This window comes from Psammomys obesus, unplaced genomic scaffold (assembly GCF_907164565.1).
Source record: "Psammomys obesus unplaced genomic scaffold, mPsaObe1.curated_primary_1811, whole genome shotgun sequence".
In the NCBI taxonomy this organism is placed as follows: Eukaryota; Metazoa; Chordata; class Mammalia; order Rodentia; family Muridae; genus Psammomys; species Psammomys obesus.
Window position 1 is genome coordinate 35639143 of NW_026596079.1, and position 20900 is coordinate 35660042.

Here is a 20900-nt window from a genome sequence, read left to right on the forward strand (position 1 = left end):
AGAGCTACAGTGGGAATCTAGAAATAAGTAACAAAATGCACAGAATAATAGTTACATAATGTATGGATGAAGTGTTAAATAAGACATTCTTGTGGAAATTTCGGTTAGTCAATTTTACCCTGTGTGGGTGGTAGCCTTGATTGTGGAAATGTTGCATACAATTTTATTTTATTAAAATCATTTAAGGATTGTCATGCTGATCATCTTTAAAACACCACGTGTTAGAATCCCACTAGTGAATACTGTGTACATGGTATCAGTCCGGATCTTAAAAGACACACAGGGCACAGTTAGGCTGGGTAGTAAGAAGAGTTTGATAATGGGTGACCATTATCATGGAAAATGAAGCATTGAGTTTACAGGGGACTAATCATTACTCACAAACTGAACGGCTACAGAAAGTAAGGGTTCTAGACTCAAGAGAGAGAGAATGTTTGTATAAAAGGTTTTCTGGAAGTCATCCTCAACAAAATGCAGCCATCTTGAAAAGCAAGAAATAGAATGAATGAAGCCTAAATTTACTCTTTTCTCAGCTTCTATTTTCTGGTTCTGTTTGCCCAAAGAGAGCCAGAGACTTTGTGTTGTAGAATTCAGCCCAAACGAATATTTGTTTTACTTTAGCTGAAAATCAGTACAAGCTCTGTTTCACATCAGCATGATCAAAGCTTGTTTGTCTAATACTCAATTGCTTAACTAACCTTTTGGTTTAATCACAAAGAAAGCAACTTTCAACCATAAAGCTTCTGATAACTGCAAGCCTTGTGAAACATTTATTAAAGGAAGTTACTGTCATTCACCTAAATAAATGTTAGTAATCAGAGCTTAAATTTATACTCAACTAAAGAAAATGTGTTCAGCAGTATCAGCCATAGAGTCAAAACAGTCCTACACTGATGAACTCATTCTTCTTAGGGTCTCCTAAGCAGAGAATATTCCATCTTGCCTCCTTCTGTAGCTATGGAAAGAAAAATTTAAGCTCAACTTGATACATTAATCAAATCTGTTATAGAATTAGATTTTTTAAATTTATTTATATTTTTATTATTTATTTATTTTCTAATTATACTTTTTATTTTTTATATTAATCACAGGTTATTTAATTTGTATCCAAGCCGTAGCCTCCTCCTTCCATTTCCTCCCAATTCCACCCTCCCTCCCTCATCTCCTCCCAGGGCCTTACCAAGTCCACTGATAGAGAAGGTCCTCCTCCCCTTCCATCTGACCTTCCCTTATCAGGTATCTTCAGGACTGGTTGCATTGTCTTTCTCTTTGGCCTGGTAAGGCTGCTCCTCTCTCAGATGAGGGAGGGGGTTTAAGAGCTAGCCATTGAGTTCATGTCAGAAATAGTCCCTGTTCCCCTTACTAGGAAACCAACTTGGATACTGAGCTTGGTTCACTTGGTTCACCAATTTGGATACCATGGGCTACATCTGAGCAGGGTTCTAGGTTATATCCATACATGGTCCTTGGTTGGAAAAACAGTCTCATAAAAGACACCTGTGCCCAGATATATTTGGTCCTTGTGGAGCTCCTGTCCTCTCCAGGTCATATTAACTCCCCTGCTTTCATATGATTACCTGCACTCTGCTGAAAGGTTTGGTTATGAGTCTTAGCATCTGCTTTGATACACTGCTAGGTAGAGTCTTTCAGAGGCCCTTTATGGTAGGCTTCTGTCCTGTTACTTGTTTTCTCTTACTTTCAATGTCCATCCCATTTGTCTTTCTAAGTGAGGATTGATCATCTTACCCTGGGTCCTCTTTCTTACTTATCTTCTTTAGCTGTACACATTTTAGTATGTTTATCCTATCTTGTAGGTCTAGTACCCACTTTTTAGTGAGTATATACCGTGTGTGTCTCTCTTCCTGGGATACCTCACTCAGGATGATCTTTTCTAGATTCTACCATTTGCCTGCAAATGTCATGATTTCCTTGTTTTTAATTACTGAGTTGTATTCCATTGTGTAAAAGTACCACAGTTTCTGTATCCATTCCTCTGTTGATGGACATCTAGGTTGTTTCCAGGTTCTGGCTATTACTATATTTTATTAGTTACAGTTTATTCACTTTGTATCCTAGCTGTAGCCTCCTTCCTCCTCTCTGCCCCCCAATCCCACACTCCCTCCCTCATCTCCTCCCATGCCTCTCTCCAAGTCCACTGATAGGGGAGGTCCTCCTCCCCTTCCATCTCACTCTAGCTTATCAGGTCTCATCAGGACTGTCAGCATTGTCTTCCCCTGTGGCCTGGTAAGACTGCCCGACCCCTCATGGAAGGTGATCAAAGAACCTTCCATGAGTTCAGTCACTGAGTTCATGTCACAGACAGCCCCTGCTCCCATTACTAGGAAACCCACTTGGATACTGAGCTGCCATGGGCTACATCTGAGTAGGGGAACTAGGTTATCTCCATGAATGGTGCTTGGTTGAAGTATCAGTCTCAGAAAAGACCCCTGTGCCCAGATATTTTGGTTCTGTTTTTCTCCTTGTGGAACTCCTGTCCTCTCCAGGTCTTACTATCTCCCCCTTCTTTCATAAGATTCCCTGCACTCTGCCCAAAGTTTGGTTATGAGCCTCAGGATCTGCTTTAATTACCCTGCAGAGTACAGTCCTTCAGAGGCCCTCTGTGGTAGGCTCCTGTCCTGTTGCCTGTTTTCTCCCTCTTCCAATGTCCATCCCATTTGCCTTTCTGAATGAAAATTGAGCATCTTACCCAGGATTCTCCTTCTTGCTTAGATTATTTAGGTGTACAGATTTTAGTATGTTAATCCTATATTATATGTCTAATATCCACTTATAAGTGAGTATATACAATGTGTGTCTTTCTCCTTCTAGGATACCTCACTCAGGATGATCTTTTCTAGTTCCCACCATTTGCCTGCAAATTTCATGATTTCCTTGTTTTTAATTGCTGGGTAGTATTCCATTGTGTAAATGTACCACAATTTCAGGATCCATCCCTCCATTGAGGGACATCTGGGTTGTTTCCAGATTCTGGCTATTATGAATAAAGCTGCTACGAACATGGTTGAGCAAATGTCCTTCTTGTGTACTTGAGCTTACTTTGAATATTTTTATTATAGAATTAGAAATGATAGAATTTCATGCAACATTTTTCTACCAAGCTGTGCTTTGAGAACTTTACTGCTCTTTGATATTTATGATCTCATTTGTTTGGCCCTGAAATGCAGAAAAATCCCAAATCGCCAAAACTTTACATACTAAATTCTCTTTTACCTACAATGTTCCAAATAAAAGTAACTTCAGACCTTTGCAACATGTATAGTATTATCTGGCATCAGACAAACAATAGGAAAAACTTTTATTTAATACTTAAGTAGGAAAAATATACAACATTTTATCAAATAGTCTAATAAAGACTAATAAAAATTAACAAAGACTAATAAAATAGTTATTAAGAGGAAGAAATATAAAATAAAAATAAGGACATCTGAAAAAGTTATGGGATATCATACTAATAAATATTTACTTAATAAAACTACAATAAGCATAAGTCTGTATATAAATATTCATGTATAGTTTCCATGATATTATCTCATCTCGGCTGACGGTGCTTCCTCTAAATACCCAAAGATAACCTAACAAAAATCCAACACCAGGTATAAAAAACCATCTTTCTAGTTATTAGTCAGGATGTTCAGTAGACCCTCAAAGCATACAGGCGATTGGTGTGAAATGCCAGAATGCACAAAGAAAGCTTGCAAAGGAGGGAAGCAACCAACAGTTCTACCCAGTCATGATGCCTATGAAGCACAAAAATAGCTAACATGGTACAATAAACCTGTAAGTGCATAGTGTTATACATGCCTTGGCAGTAACCAACAACTTTCTAATTGGACTTAAGACCTGCTCAACAAGAAAAAAATCATGCCCAGACCTAGAAATCTCTAGAACTATAAAGGGTTGGTAAGTCAGGATCTTGGAGGAGGACCTCTGTCGCGCGCGGCCTTTGCCGATAAGGGCGGCCTTTGCCGATAAGGACGACGCAACAACCGAGGATTTCTTCAGCAGCAAGTTTATTGAACAGCTCTTTCTTGCAGATGGTGAAGGACCCAAACCCCGGGTTGTGCTCTGCTTAAATAGCCAGCAGCGCGACCTGTCCGTCTGTAATTGGTGCTCTGTTCAAGTCTTCATAAGCATATGGCTGGCAATTGGAGTGCAGCCTAAACCCTCATTAGCATAAAGCTGCGCATGCGTAAACTGCAGGGCGGCGCAGGCAAGAAGCGCGAAAATGCTGGCAAGAAGAACCAGGAAGCAGGAAGCCGGCGCCATCTTGTAATGGCGGGGAGCGGCTCCCGACAGACCTCCAAAACCACTTCACTAAATCGGCGAATTCTTAAAAATAATCTGTAATCATTTGTACATATACCCTCCCTCTTCTCTCTCTTTCTCTCCCTCCCTCATATACACACACCTGATCTTTCCAATATTAAATTCTATCACGCTTAATATTTTTTCTTTTATAGTCTTTTATTCATTTTTTCCTCAAAATTTATTACTTTTGATTCATTAATCTGACAATATTTAAATATTTTTAGACCTAATCTCTGAGTTTCACTCCTTCAGGAAGACATATTTAGTGTAGCAATTTAGATACTTTATTCATCTCTACACATGCAACTGTTTAATTCTTTCTTTGTCACTCTTTTTCTTTTCTTTTCTTTTTGATATTCAGCTATTTTCCCTGGTGCTAATTTAAAATTTTGCAACTTTTAAAACCTGTGTTTATTTTATCTTTTCCAATGCTGTCGTGTCAATCATTTATATCTTTATATGATATGAAAGTAAGAAACATTTCTCTCTCTAGGATGTGATTTTTCTCTACTGTTTTTTTTTTCCCAAAAAGCTCACCTTCTCGTCCATGATGCATGCACTTTACAGCTCTTCTCCGTTCATCACCCACTATGCTCATGTTCTTTTTCTCACATAGGAATTAGCAGTTGCAGGCTTCTTTTATTATGTATCTCTTCTCTTTCTGCAGCTTGTCTTCTGCGGATAAGTTATTCTTTCCTTGTTATTCATTATTATTTACTTGTTTTCACTGTTCAGATCTACTTATATTTAAATATATTTTAAAGCTTATTGTTTGTTTCTCTCTTTATCATCACTCTTTCTAATGCTATCAACTGTTGGTGATGTTTGGCCCATAAGCATCTTTTCTACTGACCAATATATTCTTTGACATAATCTGTGAATCCTAACAGACCCACAGAAATATCACTTTCTTTTTATACTATAGCAGATGAATTCTGTCAGCCTCCTCAGCTCAGGGTTATCTTTTTCCTGTTGCCCACAGCACTCAGTCACCTATGCCATGCATATAGAACTCAAGCCTTTTACAATACCTAATTTACTTTTAATCTGGAAATCCACAAGATTATCTTGCATGTTTCATCTTCTTAAACATTCTCTGGAACTATCTCTAAAATTTACTACTGCTTTCTTTTTCACATTTTCCTAAATTTCTTCTAATTACTTATATTATACCAAGCTGAAAGTTTTTCTAATATAAAATTATCATTGCTTACTCATCTCTATTCTCAATATGTTGCTACACTCTCTCCATTAATTTTTTTTCTGAAATGGGATCTTACTGTTTAGCCTAGGCAGGTTTGACATTCACTATGTATCTCTGACTGTTCTCAGACTCACAGCAACCGTCCTGCTTCAGCCCTCTGAGTACTAAGGTTATATGTGTGAGCCCCACACCCCGAGTTATGCTCTTCTTAAGAGAGAAGCATGCACTAAATATTTTCATGTTCACTCATTCTCTCATATGTGGTGAGTGAGAACACACATCAGGGGCTCTTCCAAGTGCTGCAGATTCATAACTGTAATTAAAAAAAAAACGAAAAAAAAAACCTCTGCTCTTATTGTACCAGCTGTCTTCATTTTCTTAGCTCTTTTCTTTTTTCCTTCCACTGAAATTTACTTGTATCCCTCCAGTCATCTAGGTATGGTGTCAGGAGTGAACTGTAACCCCTGAAACCACGCTGACCTCTTTTCTCTGTGCCTGATGCCTTTTTTTTTGACCGAACCTGTCCCATTTTTGTAACTCTAAAATACACCACACAAAGTTAAGATGTACAAAGTGAAACAGTCACTATAGTCAAGCAGAGTGCCCATTTGTTATTCATTGTAACGTTTATAATGGTAAATAAACTGAATTATGAAAAGTGGTGATATATATTCATTCTAAATATCTTTCATTTATTTTCAATGTTTTAATTAAAATATATAATTACATAATTTCCTCCCTTTCTTCTTTGCCTTCCCTCACATACCTCCCTTACTCCCTCTCAAATCCATGGCCTTGTCTATTTTTAATTTTTCGTGTATATAAATACAACCAATTGAATCCATTTAGCGTTGCTTATATGTATATGATTTCAGGCCTGACCACTTGGTTTTCAATAACCAATTGAGTTTTTATCAGTTAGGATGCAGTCTGTTTCCAACAAAGGAAAAACTGGCCTACATAATATCAGTGTACAGGCGAAAGCAAGCAAGATGTTCAGTACAGGCTGTTTTCGGATCTGATTTGATGAGGCAGCTAGCTCGTCAGGACCTGTTCTTTCCCTTCACTTCTTCATCTCTGCTGTCAGCTTCATCCATCCCACATTGTAACATTACCTACTGCACCTTTCTGAATACGAAGATTATCTGTCAGAAGATTTTCCCCAGCAACCTCCAGCAACCTCCCATTGTGCCTAATTATACTTAATTGGGTCTTTGCCCCTTCCTAAACAAACCCTGTCATGCTGAAAATGCCACATTCTGATTACACTGGGCCGTGAACCAATTCTTACTACAGTAGCATAAGATTACCTTACATTACCATGCTGTCTCATCCCGCAGCGAGCTTGAATAGGTTTCATTAAAAAAAAAAAAAATCTGCAACTTGATGGGAAAATATACAAAGACCCCATCAAGAATCAAGATGCTGTCATGAAGAGAAGTCCAGAAATGGACTAATGACAGTCAAAACTAATATCAGTTTCTTCACTGACCATGAATCAAACTCTGTGGCTTTCTACAGTTTCATGTATAGTAGTTTGAGGTATTTCAATCCGCTATCCAAAATCCTTAATTAGCAGTTATGTGATAAGCACTCTGAAATTCATATCTGCAGCCTCAATTTCTTTTAGGCAGCCTAAATTCTTATTTCTAACTGTGAGACAATTATCTTGGCTCAGGTGTGCTTAGATTATCTAGGACGTAAACACATGTTGTCAGGGGCCCAAGACAACGACTTCAACCTGCCTAGCTTTTCTGCTTGTAGCGGTATTTTGTTTGATTTGATTTTTCTTTTTGTTGTTGTTATTTTCTCTAAATTTGAGAGCCTTCTTAGTATCCACAGCAAATATTTGGAGATTCTTTATCAGCACACTTCGTGAGAATTTTGCCAAGGAGAAATTATTGTCAACTACTTATTCTTAATGGTGTCTTTTATCCTAGAAGTCTATCCACTCTCACAATCTTAAGTTAGCAAGATAGGCAGCTAGCAGGGTGGGAAGGTAAGCCTCATCATGCTGTATGATCAGTCTTCCTTGGTGTTTTAGCCATAGCTAATCAACTACAAGTAGCAAATCTCTTTAAGTCTTTCTATCACTGTTCATTATTTATGCCCAAAAGATTCTGTTCCCTTTGTACTCTATGTGAAACCTTTGTTTACTCATCTCCAATCTGGCCTTTACATGAGCTTAATCTTTTAATAAAGAAACCATGTTCTCATGTCCAGATATACCTTATCACAATTACTCAAATATTCAGTTTTGTCTCCTTTCATAGAAGATAGCAACGCCCTTGTTGAGTAAGTAATGATGCAATAAATATTTCTAAAAGCAGAAGGACAGGAAGGAAGAATGTGTTGTATATAAACACTAATTCTATATTCTGTATCACACAGCATTTATTTTCAGCTTTCAGTGGTCAGGAGCTTCATGATAAAAATGGGAATCACTCAAGAATAAAAACAAGGATTTGAAACTCAATTCTTCTGTTAATCACAATGTGTACGATAGCCCTTGGACCAGAAAAATCTCTTTCCTTTCCAGGCTCAATATCAATAATTTACAATTATAGATGATTCTAATCAGTAAGAATTTGTTGGCTTATGGGTGCAGTTCAATGAAAATGTTACCACTCAAATGAAGCGCATTACGTTGGTAATACCCATCTGGTTTCATGTACCTCAGATGGTTCTTCACAGACAGTAAATTAGACACAAAATTCACAAGAGTATAACAGATATCTTTCTGCCCCATTTAACAAACACAACTTTTTCTTGTTTCTTGGAGATTGAACTCTTGTTTTAGCTTCCTTGAGCCTATCAATCAGCTTGAGAAGACACTTGCAGTTGTATTTCTTTCATGAAGATAGAAAACTGGCAGTGGTAGCAGACACTCATTTGAAAGTTCTATTATAAATTACCTTTGTCAGCCTTTGTAGACTAAAGGCATGTTGCAATCTTACTTGATTAAATCAGAAGATACGCCAGCCAGCCAAAGAATGGAAAATCCTTTTCATTTACGTGCTCCATTAACTGCACTTGACTGAAAAAAATCAATCTTGGTATAATTCTTTACCTATGTTCCTCTAATTGCCACTTGCAAATTATTTCCCTCAATCATGCTATGTCTCATAAATCAGGAAGCAAATGCATTTGTGGCTGAGTTGCTGTGTCTTATATAACATGATATGCTTCTATTCCACTATTATGTCAGAGACCAATAGTACACCAAGTCACCATGGAAACCAGGGCACATCAGGGTGAAAAGCCTCCTTTACAAAAAATGCATGGGATTACAGAGCTCTGTCCTCCACCAGCATCAAGAGCCTGGTATTTTGATAAAATCTTTAGATTCACCCTATCAGTCACTCCATTCTATAATCTCTGAAATTTAGCTAGTATTGTTCCCCAGACCCCCAAAAGAAAAATTGTGGGGTGATCATGTCATTCACATTACAGAATATTCACTTTATACTCATCTTCAAGAAGCACAGTATATTATAAATATTTTAAAAATTACTTATTAGAGGGATCAACTGAAGGTTAACTGCTGTCAATGAATTATTTGATTTAATTCTTCTAAAGCCTTGCCACTCTACAAAATGCTCTTCCCAATTCTTAGGTTCCCACAAAAGATAGCTCACTTCTAAACAGAGCAATACAAAAGTTAGTCAAAAATAAGAATCAAATCCTTCTGTTGTTATAACTCACAAAAAAGAAGTTATTCTGTTTTTTTAGAACAATGCACATAGCGCATCAGTGGTAAAGCATACTGATAGTGAAGTAAGTGTATTTGAACACGTGGACTCATGCCTAGGTGTTTTATATTCAAGAAAAGAGCTCTTATCTACTCTTCTTCACCTCAGTAATTCCAGTTCCAGGGGCTACAGTATCCTCTTTTGGCTCATGTGGGCACCAGCCATATACATTGTGTATAGACATACAATCACAAGTAGGCAAAAGCAAAAGCTTCCTTCTTCCATACGCTTTTATGTGGGCTGTCAGCAGAAGGTTTGGCCCAGACTCAAGATGTGTCTCCCCACCTAGAATGATTCAGTCCAGGAAATCCCTCACAGACGTGCCAATCTGCTTGTGTTTTATTTGATTCTGGGTATAGTCCATAATTAAAAGGGTTCTGTGTACATGGAGAAATCAAGTTACCAAATAGTAACAACTGGCTAGTTTTCATATTACCAAAAGTTGCTATGAAGGAAGGTAAAAAAATAAACAGTCTTATGAGCTGTTAATCTTGTAAGGTTCAATAATGATCAGTGTGACAGTGATCAGTCCCCTAGAACACAAATGTCATGAAGTAAGGAATTGTTTTCTGGTTGGATCAAGGCCCACTTCACAGGAGGAAGCACACTCCTGGTACCATCATCCAGGCCAAAATGCATGGATGGAGAGTGCACTGGCCTCAGGTATAAACCTAGCACCACTATTTGCTAAACAGACTCAATATCAAACTGCCCTCCAAATTTGTATGTCTACTCATTGATTACTACTTAGACCCATGTCATCAGAAATTTTGTGCAGTAGATAGTGAATGCAGAGACTCATAGCTGATTTAAATGCAAAGAGTAGGTGTCTGTGTGGTGCTCTGTCACAAACACAAGCATCTATAACACACACACACACACACACACACACACACACACACAATCAGGTAAAAGAAGAAAAACATTCTAAATCCAGAAGTCTTCAAGGACAATGAAACAAAATAGTATCCTCTGGACAAGACAAGCTAGGCATGGGCAAACTCACAGTAGCTGTTTTATCTGACAAGGCCCAGGCAAGATCAAGCCAGGGAACATTCGAGCACGGAAAAAGAATGTAATAACTGACCCTTCCTCCAGTTGCGGAGCTATATACAGAGAGCTACTAAGGGAAAGAGAGTTAGTTTCCTTTAAAAACGTTCCCTACAAGGCAGACCATGTACCTGCGGATCATCGCACACCTGTTGGAGGTTGGCCTGATGCATGTTATTGGCCCTCAAGATTTAGTTATACCTATCCTTGTTTTGTAAATTTGCCTGAGACATACCTGATTGGATGATTAAATGGTCTATACCTGGGCAGGGCAGAATGGAGTTGGCGTGGCTAAGGTTCCGAGGCTTGGAGAGGACAGAGAGAATCACAGGAGAGAGAAGGATGGGAAGAGAGAAGAAAGGAGGATGCCATAATGGGTTAGTGTGGCAAAGAAATCATGTGGGCCTCAATGAAGAACTCAAATAATGGCAAGAAAAGGCCCAGATGAAAAATATAAGCAAATATTATGATATTATGGATGGAGAGTAGACCAGATGAGAAAGGTAAGGTGGATGGCATTGGATGGGGGCTGGGAGATGGATGGCGAGGTTATTGAGACTGTGTAAGTGAAATATCTGCCCAACCCAAGGTAAATAAGGCAATTATAAATCTAACAGGTGTCTGTGTCTTATTATTTGTAATAGTGGTTTAAATAATACCACCATGATAATCTTAGGGCAATAATAAACATTATATAGTCCAACAGGTCTTTTTTATTATTTACTACAACAAACACCCATGAATATTTGAACAGCACTAATTGAACTCAATGAGTTATGGGGGGCGGGGGTTTGAAACTGAAAGAAAATTGGTCTGGGAGGAGTTAGGGAGAGTAGAGAAGATATGATCAAAGTACATTATGTGCATGTATAAAATTCTCAAAGAATTAGTTAAAATATCTGGGCATGGGAGCTTGTTTAAGACTGATTGTCCATCCAACCAAGGACCATGCATGGAGATAACCTGGAACCCCTGATCAGACATAGCCCATGGCAGTTCAGTATCCAAGTGGGTACCCTAGTAAAGGGAACAGGGACTGTCTCTGACATGAACTCTGTTGCTAGCTCTTTGACCTCCCCACCCCCCCGTGGGAGGAACAGCCTAGCTAGACCACAGAGGAGGACATTGCAGCCAGTCCTCGTGAGACCTGATAAGCTAGGGTCAGATGGAAGGGGAGGAAGACCTCCCCTATCAGTGGACTTAGAGATGGGCAGGGAGGAGAAGAGGGAGGGAGGGTAGGATTGGAAGGGATTGAGGGAGGGGACTACAGCTGGGATATAAAGTAAATAAACTGTAATTAATATAAAAAACAAAAATTCAATAAAAAATATTATATGAAATCAGTATGGAGGTTCCTCAAAAAATTAAAAATAGAACCATCATATGTACTACTACATATACCTAAGGAACTCTATACCCTACCACAGAGACACTGACTGGTCCATCTATGAATATTACTATTCTATTAACTATAGCAAGAAAATGTGATAAGCCTAGATGCCTATGCATGCATGCATGAATAGATAATGAACATTTATGCAAAATGGAAAATTATTCAGCTCTAAAGAAAAAAAGAAATCACAAAAATTTCAGGCAAAATGACAGATCTAGAAATTATCTTAAGTGAGGAGACCATAATTTGGAAAGAAAAAAATGCATGCTCTTTTTCATATGGAAATTGTAGCCCATAACATCTGCATGTGCACACAGAAATGAGTATAAATGTGGTAAAGTCCAAAACATCTAGAATGGAGGCCAAAAGATGTCACCATTAGGCAGTGAATAAAGAGTGTAGGGTAGGCAGATGGGTACATGGTAGGAGGAGTAGAAAACAATGAAAAGGACACATGAACTATTAAAGCAGAAAAGAATCTGATAGAGATACAAGGAAGGAACACCTATTGTGTGGCTTGGGGAAGGGAGTAAAAAGCCCAGAAATCACACTTTGTTGGAAGAGGTGCTTATGGCATTTATGCATTATATGCTCATTTAAAACACACACATGCACGCATAATCAATTTTGTTTGAAAATAATACGAATAAGTGAGCCAACTGCCCTTTAAAGCAGACCCAACAGCAGTATAGTGCATCCCACACCACAACTCTGCCTGCTTTCCCAGAGGCCTGCCAGCATCAGTGACATCTGTTAAGCCCTTCCCCCTCAGTCCCTGCTCAGTATTTCCCCTGAAAGCACACCCAACAGAGGTAATATGCACCCCAAGCCCTGTGATCCACTTTCTGCCTCACGACTCTGCCTGCTTTCTTGGAGGCCTACTGGCACCAGGGACAACCAGGTAAGACACTGCACCAAGCCTTGCCAGCCATATCCCCTTAAAATACACCTAACAACCTTAAACTGCCATTTTCCAACCCACAAGTCTACCTGCTTTCATGGAGTGCCCATGTCAACAGGGACCTCAGGCCACACTGGTACTAGGAACCCAAGAGGTAAGGTTTGCACCTAAAGCCCCATAGGCCATGCAGGCCACAAAAACCTAAGGCTAAACACCCCATTTGACCTGAAGACTCGCTAGTCACCAGACCCTGAGGTCAGAAGACAGAGAGGGAACAGAAATCAAGTGAAAAGACATCCCAGAACCAATATGTGACAAACATAAACTCAGAAATCAGCCTCTAAACATATAATAACCACAAAACTCAGATGGCTAAAGGCCGACATAAGAACACAATCAACAACACCCAGGGCAATATGGCATCACCAGAGCCTGGCTCTCCTAGTACAGCCAGCTCTGGATATCCTAACAGAGCTGTTGCACAAGAAAATGACCTTAAATCCAACATTATAAAGATGATAAAGGCCTTTCAAGAGAAAATAAATAAACCCCTTAAAGAAATACAGGAAAATAAAATCAAACAGATGAAGAAAATTAATAAAACTGTTCAAGACCTAAAAATGGAAATAGAAACAATAACAAAAACACAAAAGGGGGGAATTCTTTTTTTTTATTATTATTATTATTTTTTTCTTTTTAGTTACATTTTGTTAACCCTGTGTCCCAGCTGTATCCCGCTCCCTCATTCCCTCCCCAACCCCACACTCCCACCCTGGTCTCCTCCCTGCCCCTTTCCAAGTCCACTGATAGGGGAGGACCTCCCCTTTCATCTGACCCTGTTTTATCAGGTATCTTCAGGGCTGGCTGCAAAGTCCTCCTCTGTGGCCTAACAGACTGCTCCTCCCCGGGGGGAGGGAGGGGGTCAAACAGCCTGCCCTTGAAATCCTGTTAGTAATAGTCCGTGTTCCCCTTACTTTGGAAAACTACTTGGTTACTGAGCTACCATGGGCCACATCCGAGCAGAAGTTCTAGGATATATCCATAGATGGTCCTTGGTTGAGTGTCAGTCTCAGAAAAGACCCTGTGCCCAGATATGTTTGGTCCTTGTAGAGCTCCTATCCTTTCCATATCATACTGACTTCCCTTCTTTCATATGATTCCCTGCTCTCTGCCGAGGGTTTGGTTTTGAGTCTTAGTGTCTGCTTTGAAACACTGCTAGGTAGAGTCTTTCAGATGCCTTTTGTGGTAGACTCCTGTCATAAGTTCAATGCACATCCCATTTGTCTTTCTAAATGAGGATTAATCACCTTCGCCTGTGTCCACTTTCTTGATTATCTTCTTTAGGTGTGTAGATTTCATTATGTTTATCATATCTTGTAGGTCTATATAAGCGAGTATATACCAAGTTTGTCTTTCTCCTTCTGGGATACTTCACTCAGAATGATCTTTTCTAGATCCCACCACTTGCCTGCAAATTTCATGATTTCCTCCTTTTTGATTGCTGAGTAGTATTTCATTGTGTAAAAATACCACAATTTCTGTATCCATTCCTCCGTTGATGGACATCTGGGTTGTTTCCAAGTTCTGGCTATTACAAATAAAGCTGCTACGAACATGGTTGAACAAATGTCCTTGTTGTGTACTTGAGCAAATTTTGGGTATATACCTAGGAGTGGTATAGCTGGGTCTTGAGGTAGCACTACTCCTAGTTGTCTGAGAAAGCGCCAGATTGATTTCCAAAATGGTTGAACCAGTTTACATTCCCACCAGCAATGGAGGAGGGTTCCCTTTTCTCCACAACCTCTCCAGCATGTGCTATCACTTGAGTTTTTCATCTTGGCCATTCTGATGGGTGTAAGGTGAAATCTCAGGGTCGTTTTGATTTGCATTTCCCTAATGGCTAATGAGGTTGAGCATTTCTTTAAGTGTTTCTCTGCCATTCGATGTTCCTCTTTCGAGAAGGGGGGAATTCTTGTGATGAAAAACCTAGGTAAGAAAACAGGACTAAAGACACAAGCATCACATCACCAACAAAATACAAGAGATAGAAGAGAGAATCTCAGTTGTAGAAGATACTACAAAAGAAATGTACATATTGGTCAAAGAAAATTTTAAGTGTGAAAATAAATAAATAAATAAATAAATATCATCTCAGATGCTGAAAGAGCCTTTGACAAAATCCAATACCACAGAGGGCCTCTGAAAAGCTCTACCCAGCAGAGTATCAAGCAGATGCTGAGACTCATAACCAAACTTTAGGCAAAGTGAAGGGAATCTTATGAAAGAAGGGGGAGATAGTAAGACCCAGAGAGGAAAGGATCTCTAAAGGAAGAGCAACAAAACCAAAATATCTGGGCACAGGGGTCTTTTCTGAGACTGATACTCTAACCAAGGGCCATTCATGGATATAACCTAGAACCCCTGCTCAGATGTAGCCATGGCAGCTCGGTACCCAAGTGGGTTACCCTAGTAAGGGGAATAGGGGCTGTCTCTGATATGAACTCAGTGGCAGGCTCTTTGATCACCCCTTGGGGGAAGCAGTGTTGCCAGGCCACAGAGGAAGAGAGTGAAGCCAGTTCTGATAAGACCTGATAAGCTAGGGTCAGATGGAAGGGGAGGAGGACCTCCCCTATCAGTGGACTTGGAAAGGGGCACGGGAGGAGATAAGGAAGAGAGGGTGGGGTTGGGAGGGAATGATGGAGGGAGCTATAGCTGGGATACAAAGTAAATAAACTGTAATTAATATAAAAAATAAAAATTTAATTAAAAAAAACAGTACCCCTTCATGGTAAAAGTCTTAGAGAGTAATATTATGTTGCATATCTCAACATAATAAAGGCAACATACAACAAGCCAATAGTCAACATCAAATTAAATGGAGAGAAACATAAAATAATTCCACTAAAATCAGGGGAAAAAAAGGTTGCTCACTCTTTCTGTATTTCTTCAATATAGTACTTGAAGTTCTAGCTAGAGCAATAAGACAACAAAAGGAGGTCAAGGGGATACAAATTGGAAAGGAAAAAGTCAAAGTATCACTATTCGCACATGATATGATAGCATACATAACTGACCCCCAAAATTCTACTAGAGAACTCCTAGATATCCCTCAACCAAAGAACAGATAAAGAAAATGTGGTACATTTACACAATGAAGCTATTAATAAGAATAACGCCATGAAATTTGTAGGCAAATGAATGGAACTAGAAAAAGTCATCCTGAGTGAAGTAACCCAGACCCAGGAAGACAACCATGGTATGTACCCACTCATACATGGACATTAGCCATAAATTACAGAGTAACCATGCTACAATCCACAGACCCAGAGAAGCCAAGTGACAGAAAGGGCCCAAGGAAGATGCTTGAATCTCACTGAGGAGTAGTAATAGAATAGATACTGGAGTAGATGGAGGGAGGGAAACTGTGATTGGGAGGGGCTAGGGAGGATAGCAGGGGTGAGGGATCTAGTGGAACGGGAGGATTGTGAGAGCCAGTACTGGGAGAGAGAACTGGAATTAGTAGGGGAATCTCTGGTAAGAGCTAGAAACGTAGGACATTGGAACCTCCCAGAAATCAATGAGGTTGGCCCTAGCTAAGACTCCAGGCAATGGGAGATATGGAACCTGAAACTAGTAACCACAAAAGACTTCCAATAGAAGAATTGGGAAACCAACCCAATCACAAAATCCTCGACTCACAATTTGTCTTAGCAACAAGATATACAAGGAAAAAGATGAAGCAGAAATTGAGGGAAAGGCTAATCAATGACTGGCCCAAAAGACCCATGCCATGAGAGAGAAGTCACCCCTGACACTATTCTATTATACATTCTGACAGTAGGCCAGAATAAGTGTCATCTGAGAGGCTTCCCCAGAAACTGGTGGAAACAGATACAGAGACTCACAGCCAAACATTAGGAGGAGCTTGGGGACTCCTATGGAAGAGGGGAAGGAAGGATTGAAGGAGCCAGAGAGGTCAAGAACACCTCATGAAAACCTACAGAATCAACTAACCTGGGACCATTGGCTCACCTTCCCTAACTGGGTTGCCTTGTCTAACCACAATAGGAGAAGTTGTGCCTAGTCCTTCTGCTACTTGATTGCCCAGGTGGGTTGATATCCATTGGAGGCCTCTCCTTTTTTGAGGAGAAAGGGAGGACTGGCAGATGGGGGAAAGCAGAGGTGAGAGGGAGGGACTTGGAGAAGACGAGGGAGGAGAAACTGTGATTAAGATGTAAAGTTAATTAATTATTTATTTAAATAAAGATAATGTGAAAAATAGATTCAACTTAATGAGCACTTATGTGTCAGACAGGCTATTTAAAACTACCTACAGATAACTCAGTCTTCAAAACAATCCTGGGGCTGGCAGGGCAGCTCAGCTACACCTGTGCGCATACACATGCATATATATGCACTAAATAAATACATGTCATCTTTTTAAAACCAATACCATGTTGTAAGCATGAAAAGCTCAAAACCTTTCCAGAAGTAAATATATTGAGAATACAGATTAGGAAAGTATGCAGATTAGAAAAAAAAAAACTAGCAATGCTGACAGGCTTTTATTTCATGTATTAATATCTCAAAGGACAAATATCCTATAAAATATGTGACTTATCAGTGCTCAGGGGAAAATTTATAGCACTAAGTGCCTGCAAGAAGAAATTCGTAACATCACATACAAACAACTTAATGGCACAACTGAAAACCCTAGAAAAAAAAAAAAGAAGCAGATACACCCAAGAGGAGCAGAAGGCTGGAAATAATCAAACTCAGGGCTGAAATCAATCAATTAGAAACAAATAAAACTATTCAAAGAATCAATGAAACAAAAAGCTGGTTCTTTGAGAAAATCAACAAGTTAGACAAACCCTTAGCCAAACTAACTAAAAAGCAGAGAGAATCTATCCAAATCAACAAAATCAGAGATGAAAAGGGTGACATAACTACAGACACAGAGGAAATTCAAACAATCATTAGGTCATACTACAAAAGCCTATATGCCACAAAATTTGAAAATCTAAATGAAATGGACAATTTTCTTGATAGATTCCATCTTCCAACATTATGTCAAGATCAGGTAGAAAGACTGAACAGCCCTATATCCCCCAAGGAAATTGAAGCAGTCATTCACAGTCTCCCCTCCAAAAAAAGCCCTGGGCCACATGGTTTCAGCGCGGAATTCTACCAGACCTTCAAAGAACTACTAACACCAATTCTCCTCAAACTATTTCACAAAATAGAAACAGAAGGTACATTACCAAACTCATTCTATGAAGCAACAGTCACCCTGATACCTAAACCACACAAAGACCCAACAAAAAAAGAGAACTTCAGACCTATCTCTCTTATGAACATTGAAGCAAAAATACTCAATAAAATACTTGCAAACCGAATCCAAGAACACATCAAAGATATCATCCACCACGACCAAGTAGGCATGCAAGGGTGGTTCAACATACGGAAATCCATCAATGTAATCCACCACATAAACAAACTGAAGGAGAAAAACCACATGATCATCTCCTTAGATGCTGAAAAAGCATTTGACAAAGTCCAACACCCATTCATGTTTAAAGTCTTGGAGAGATCAGGAATACAAGGCACATATCTAAACATAGTAAAGGCAATATACAGCAAGCCTATAGCCAACATCAAACTCAATGGAGAGAAACTTAAATCAATCCCACTGAAATCAGGGACAAGACAAGGCTGCCCACTCTCTCCCTACCTCTTCAACATAGTACTTGAAGTCCTAGCCAGAGCAATAAGACAACTAAAGGAGATGAAGGGGATAAAAATCGGAAAGGAAGAGGTCAGTGTCACTATTCGCAGATGATATGATAGTATATATGAGCGACCCCAAGAATTCAACCAGAGAACTCCTCCAGTTGATAAACACCTTCAGCAAAGTGGCAGGATACAAAATCAACTCAAAAAAATCAGAAGCCCTCCTGTATACCAAAGACAAAATGGCTGAGAAAGAAATTAGGGAAACAACACCCTTCACAATAGCCACTAACCACATAAAGTACCTTGGGGTGACACTAACCAAGCAAGTGAAAGACATGTTTGAGAAAAACTTCAAGTCTCTGAAGAAAGAAATTGAAGAAGATCACAGAAGATGGAAAGATCTCCCATGCTCATGGATTGGAAGGATTAACATTGTGAAAATGGCCATCCTGCCAAAAGCAATCTACAGATTCAATGCAATTCCCATCAAAATACCAACTCAATTCTTTACAGACCTTGAAAAAAAGATTCTCAGCTTCATATGGAGAAACAAAAAACCCAGAATCTCCAAAACAATCCTGTACAACAACAGATCATCTGGAGGTATCTCCATCCCCGATCTCAAGTTGTACTACAGAGCAATAGTAGTAAAAACTGCATGATATTGGCATAAAAACAGAAAGGAGGATCAATGGAACCGCATAGAAGACCCAGAAATAAACCCACACACCTATGAATACTCGATTTTTGACAAAGAAGCTAAAACCATTCAATGGAAAAAAGACAGCATCTTCAACAAATGGTGCTTGTCCAACTGTATGTCCACATGCAGAAAAATGAAAATAGATCTATATTTATCACCCTGCACAAAACTAAAGTCCAAGTGGATCAAAGACCTCAACATAAAACCAGATACTCTAAGTCTGTTAGAAGAAAAAGTGGGGAACAGCCTAGAACTCATTGGCACAGGAGACAACTTCCTGAACAGAACACCAACAGCACAGGCTCTAAGAGCAACAATCAGTAAATGGGACCTCATGAAACTGAACAGCTTCTGTAAAGCAAAGGACACTGTCATCAAAACAAAACGCCTGCCTACAGATTGGGAAAGAATCTTCACTAACCCTTTATCTGACAGAGGACTAATATCGAGTATATACAAAGAACTAAAGAAGCAAAGAAGCTGAAAAGCAGCAAACCAAGTAATCCAATTAAAAAATGGGGAACAGAGCTAAACAGAGAATTCTCGACAGAGGAATATCGAATGGCAGAGAAACACTTAAAGAAATGCTCATCCTCATTAGCCATCAGGGAAATGCAAATCAAAACGACCCTGAGATATCACCTTACACCCATCAGAATGGCCAAAATGAAAAACTCAAGGGACAACACATGCTGGAGAGGATGTGGAGAAAGGGGAACCCTCCTCCACTGCTGGTGGGAATGTAAACTTGTACAACCAATCTGGAAATCTATCTGGCGCTTTCTAAGACAATTAGGAATAGTGCTTCCTCAAGACCCAGCTATACCACTGCTAGGTATATACCCAAAGTTTTCTCAAGTACACAAAAGGGATATTTGCTCAACCATGTTTATAGCAGCTTTATTTGTAATAGCCAGAACCTGGAAACAACCCAGATGTCCATCAACGGAGGAATGGGTACAGAAATTGTGGTATTTTTACACAATGGAATACTACTCAGCAATCAAAAAGGAGGAAATCATGAAATTTGCAGGCAAATGGTGGGATCCAGAAAAGATCATCCTGAGTGAAATATCCCAGAAGGAGAAAGACAAAAACGGTATATACACACTTATATAGACCTATAAGAGATGATAAACATAATGAAATCTATACACCTAAAAAAGATAATCAAGAGAGTGGACATGGGGTAAGATGATCAATCCTTGTTTTGAAAGACAGAGGGGATGCGCATTGAACATTGACAGGAGTCTACTGAGCGCATTTGAAAGACTCTAACTAGCAGTGTTTTCAAAGCAAAGACTCATGACCAAATCTTTGGCAGAGTACAGGGAATCATAAGAAAGAAGGGGAGTTAGTCTGATGAGGAAAGGATAGGAGCTCCACAAGGACCAAATATATCTGGGCACAGGGTCTTTTCTGAGACTGACATACAACCAAGGACCATGTATGAACGTAACCTAGAACCTCTGCTCAGATGTAGCCTGTGGTAGCTCAGTAACCAATTGGTTTCTCATAGTGAGGGGAACAAGGACTACTTCTAACAGGAACTCAATGACTGGCTCTTTGGCCTCCCCACCCCCCAAGGGAGGAGCAGTCCTGTTAGGCCACAGAGGAGAGCTTTGCAGTCAGTCCTGAAGATACCTGATAAAACAGGATCAGATGAATGGGGAGGAGGTCCCCCCTATCAGTGGAGTTGGCAAGGGGCACGGTGGAGATGAGGAAGGGAGGGACTGGGAGGGAATGAGGGATCGGGACATGGCTGGGATACAGAGTTAATAAAATGTAACTGATAAGAAAAAAATAAAATTCAAAAAAAAAAAATGTGACTT